Source organism: Vespa mandarinia, chromosome 13 (assembly GCF_050613455.1).
Source record: "Vespa mandarinia isolate Hongniang chromosome 13, ASM5061345v1, whole genome shotgun sequence".
In the NCBI taxonomy this organism is placed as follows: domain Eukaryota; kingdom Metazoa; phylum Arthropoda; class Insecta; order Hymenoptera; family Vespidae; genus Vespa; species Vespa mandarinia.
In genome coordinates this window covers 1,510,001-1,515,000 of record NC_140822.1, presented here as the reverse complement: position 1 = coordinate 1,515,000, position 5,000 = coordinate 1,510,001, and the positions used below count along the sequence as shown (strand labels likewise).

The window sequence follows — 5,000 nt, the reverse complement described above, 5'->3', positions numbered from 1 at the left end:
TAAATCTCCGCGCGGAGAAGGTTAAGAAAAAAAAAAAAAGAAAGAAAAAAAAAGGAAAGAAAAAGGCAAGAAAGAAGAAAAGAGAAAAAATTTCAATAAGAAAGTAAAACAAAAGTCATATAGAAAAACTCACCTTGCAGCTTATCGTAATCCTCTTTAATAAAACGGGCACGTGCCTTCCGCCATTTCTAAAATATCTTCGACCCCTTCGTTCCTCCTTGCATCATTCTGCACATATTCAGATTAACTTTATTACTCTTACGCATTTATTACTGCGCAAGGAAAAGAATAAAACAAAAAACAAAAAACAAAAAAAAAAAAAAAAAAACAAAAAAAAATAAAAAAATAAAAAAATAAAAAGAAAAAAAAAGGAAAAAAGAAAAGAAAAGATTATGCGCGCGAATGCAACAGAGTGGGTCAAAAGTTTGATAAGCCATCGAAAGGTGATTAAAAAGAGAAGAGAGAGAAAAAAAAGTAATCTTGCAATTAGATTAATCATTCCAATAACCTCGATGAATTCAATAGTTCAAACGATTCAATGAATTTGACTTGCGTCCATAAGCAAGTTTTTTTTTCTTCTCTTTTCTTTTCTTTTCTTTTCTTTTCTTTCTCTTTTTTTTTTTTTTTTGTTTTGTTTACAATCCAATAAAAAATTACGATTAATATACATGATCTCGAAAAGATGTGAATTGATTTTTAAATTAGCATTAAAACTTTTGATCCATCTTATTACTGCACGCTAAAATGAGAAAACGAGAAACAGATATGGTGTTCATATACATACATATATATGTATTTGTGTTACACAAGGGATATACAAATGAAAACAATTTAAAATTATAAATAATAAAATTCTTGAATTTATTCAAGCACGGACATTTCTTTCTTTTCCTTTTCTTTCTTTCTTTTCATTTTTTTTTCTTTTTTTTTTCTTTCTTTCTTTTTTTTTTTTTTTTTTTTTTTTTATAAGAACTATAAAGGAAATCGTAAATTTTCAAACGGAAGTTGAAGCCTTTGATCAGAGGTCAAAACTATATATATATATATATATATATATATATATATATATATATATATATATCGTCTTCTTACCTATTCATTTCTCTCTTTCTGTTTATAGTTTTGGTTTAAGTATTAAAAGGGGGAAACACAGCTGCCACACGTTATTCTCTAATCTTATACATACTTCTAAAATATTCGACATATTACAATCAACATATTATATTACTACTATATACTATACCATTACTATATTACTATAATGCGATTAATATTATATATATATATATATATATATATATATATATATAAGATGTTGCTATCGTCATGTAACATCGTTTCCTAATTATCGATCATTTTACTTGCTGTATGAATTTAATAATTAAAATTACCGTATGATCTCTTATCACGTATTTCTTTTTCCCTTCGAGAAAACATTTATTTTTTTCAGCCAAAAAAATCATAATAATAATTCACGACAACATATAGGGGATTAAATCAAAATTTATTTTAATATATGAGTGTATATCTTTGTATGTATGTGTATGTGTGTACGTGCACGCGTCTGCACATAATTTTAATTACACGACTTATCGATTATAATTTCAAATAAATAAATAAATATATATATTTTTTTCCTTCTCAAGGAAATTTTGATGACATTTTTTTCTTTTTTTTTAAAATTCCTCAACAATTTTTACGTTGCTTCGAGTTCGTGAAAAAGAAAAAAAAAGAAGAAAAAAAGGAAAATAAATAAATAAAGAAAGAAAAAAAGGAAAAAAAAGAAAAGAAAATCTGCGCACCTGCGATCAACCCTTTTTTGCTTTTTTTCTTTTTCCCTCTCCACCAGGCCTCCTCCTTCTCCTTCTTCGTCTTATCCTTCTCGTGACACGGAATCTATCGGGTGATCGTATGCAAAATAGAAAGATAGAGAGAGAAAGAGAGAGAGAGAAAGAGAGAGAAGGAAAGAAAGAGAAGTATAAAGCAACAGCAGCCAACAGCAGCAACTAGCAGAGGCAAAGTGAATTTGCATACAGTGGCCGTTCAAGCTTCTCTTCTACATATTTATGGGGTACGACATCCTTCGATTGTTTTTACGCGTCCTCGTACCTACGCTCGTCGCCATGACTCTTTTATTTTTAATTTCTCTTTCTTCCTTTCTTTCTCTCTCTCTCTCTCTCTCTCTCTCTCTCTCTCTCTCTCTCTCTTTTTTTCCTTTTTTTTTATTATTCTCTTTATATCGTTTCTTTTTCTTTTTTCCTTTTATCTTCTTTCCTTTTTTTTTTTCTTTTGGCGCTCATTTTACCTCTCCTCGAAGTCGACGATACAAGTATCTAACCATGGAAGTACTTCTTCCTACTTATACAATGTTTGCGATCATCGATCTTTTTTGTTTGATAAAAATCAAAATCGAGATCGTGTATAAATCCTATTATTTCTCTCTCTCTCACTCTCTCTCCATTTCTTTCTCTCTTTGATTTTTTTTGCCTTTCTCATTTTATATAAATCTCTTTCCATATATTGTTAATAATTATTTAATTATTTAAAGGGAGAGAGAAAGGGGGAGAGTGTGTATGAGAAAGAGAGAGAGAGAGAGAGAGAGAGAGAGAGAGAGACGATTGGTTTTTTCTTTTTTCTAATAAATTCAGAAGAATTAATAATAAGTTTGAAATTAATTTATATATATATATATATATATAATGTATGTATGTATGTATGTATGTATATGTATTTCCATATACATGAAGTATAATAAATATTCATATGTATTTTAAATTATATTATTTTTATAATTTAATTTTTCATTATCTTTTAATTTTAACATTTACATTATCCTTCGCGCGCTTATATTTCAATATATAAATTAATTTTATAAAGTATTTGATTTAATTTATTCAAAAGGGAAACGATCGAACTAATTAAAAAAAAAAAACAAAAAAAAAAGAGTGATAAAAAAAATATTTTTCAATACATAAAGAAATAAAAAAGATAGATATTAAAACATATAAAAAAAAGAAAAAAAAAAAATATATATATATATATATATACACACACATTCGCTAGTTCTTTCGAAAGTTCTGATAAATGATTTCTTTAATTATCGAATCAATCCTTTTTTGTCAATTAACACGTTTCAAACGTTTCAAAGAATTTTCGACGAATAATAAATAAGATATTTAACGGAGTATTCGTTGGAAAGAAAAAGCTCGTTAGAGAATATTTCGAGAAATCTAATCGAACTCGCCATTCGAAATAGATATTCGATTATCGTCGACTTCGTACGGTGCATAGAGCGCGTTATGCAACGATGCACCGTTCTCGGCAACAATGCTTCCTAATACATAAATCTCCACTGCACTATGTACTTATATACATACATACATACATACATACATACATACATACATACATACATACATACATACATGCATACATACATACATTCACAAACAAATATCCGTGGATAGTAGATAGACATGCCATTTCTACCTATATATACTGTGTGTCCCATTTAAAATCAATTCCCTCATATATCTGCTCTAAATTATTATGATTAAAAAAAAAAAAAAAGAAAAAAAGAGAAGAAAAAAAAGAAAAAAAAAGAGAAGAAAAAAAAAAGAAAAAAGCCGAATGTCGGAAATAAAAGTTACGTCCTTCCCACTTGGGCGCACGTAATCTAACGTAAGAAATTTTCTCGTCGATGGACGCATAGAGGTCACGCAAAGGTCAATCTGCACGCATAATTTTTTTCCCTCCTTAATGGAACCATATTTTTTTACACTCACATCGATCGATGCACTTCGTCGTTCTCTATGGAGAAAAAAAAAAAAAAAAAAAAAAAAAGAAAGAAAAGAAAAGAAAGAAAAGGAAAAAAAAGAAAAGAGAAAAAAAGTATGTAGATATTTATGACTTAAATATAGTATTGATTTAAATGATACACCCTGTATATATACCATCTATTATATCTATCTACCTTCGTAAGCACAATTAACGCGACCGTTTTCTTGCCGATTTTCTTTCTACCTCATCGACCTTTTACCTTAGCTTATTCTCGACAATTTCGACATTCTCTGTTTGGCTCTCTGTTACGTGTGTCTACTACGCACATGTTTGTGTGTGTATGTGTGTTTGTACGTACGAACTATTGACAACTTTCTAAATTATCTGGTTCGACCAATTTGCTTGACAACTTCCCGAGACAATGCATTCATTCCTATGATTTCTTGTAATTTTGTAATTTTTCTTTTTTTCTCTTTTTTTTTTTTTTGAATCATTTCTTTCGTAATCGTTAACCCTCTACAATACCATGTAATGAACGAAATCGCATTCTTGCATTAACATTTGTAATTTTGTAAATTCTTTTTTTTTTCTTTTTTTTTCCATAGTTATCATCTGCAACCTTCTCATGTAATCTTCTCTATCACATGCTTGTATCTATGTAATTTTTTATTTTCTGTTTTTTTTCTTTTTTTCTTTTTTTTTTTTTTTTTTTTTGCTACGAGCTCTGGTAATATCTTACTTCGTTACTTCGTCATTTTTTCATAGCCAGGCATTATTATTCATGGCAATTTATAAATGGTACCGAACACAAGGACGTAGGTATGATTGAATTAGAAATATGCGCTCGATGATTATAACGAGGGATAAAGCAGTGCGGATATTAAGGGTGGGAAAAAAAAATAAGATTTAAAAAAAGAAAAAAAAAAAAAAAGTAGACAATGATTAAGATAGAAGAATGATCGATAAGATCACGTTTTGTTTCGTTTTTTCCTTTTCTCTTTTCCTTTTACAATTAACGCATTTTTCACGTCAAAAATAATTAATATTAATCGAGATTGATCGATAATGAAAACTACAATTTCAATTGTCATTATTATTAATATTTTATATATATATATATATATATATATATATATATATGTTTGCTCTTAGGATTATATTGTACATTGCAAATAACTAATTTTTATCTAAACCATTCTGTTGTCTTTGAAAAAAGAAAA

General features: G+C 28.0%; 1 protein-coding gene across 3 annotated transcripts in view; it reads right to left on the bottom strand.

The window, feature by feature from the left end:
- Ntan1 (N-terminal amidohydrolase 1) overlaps positions 1 to 5,000 on the bottom strand; it is a 45,944-nt gene that overhangs the window by 29,129 nt on the left and 11,815 nt on the right. Inside the window, exons 2-3 of one of the 3 annotated variants that reach the window (XM_085660993.1) lie at positions 1,803 to 1,896; positions 134 to 228 (exon numbers count right to left, since the gene is read on the bottom strand). The exons of 1 other annotated variant lie outside the window; for it this stretch is intronic. The gene's annotated coding sequence lies outside the window, so the exon portion shown is untranslated. The remainder of the gene's footprint in view (positions 1 to 133; positions 229 to 1,802; positions 1,897 to 5,000) is intronic. One more of the 3 variants, XM_085660992.1, reaches the window with a different exon arrangement.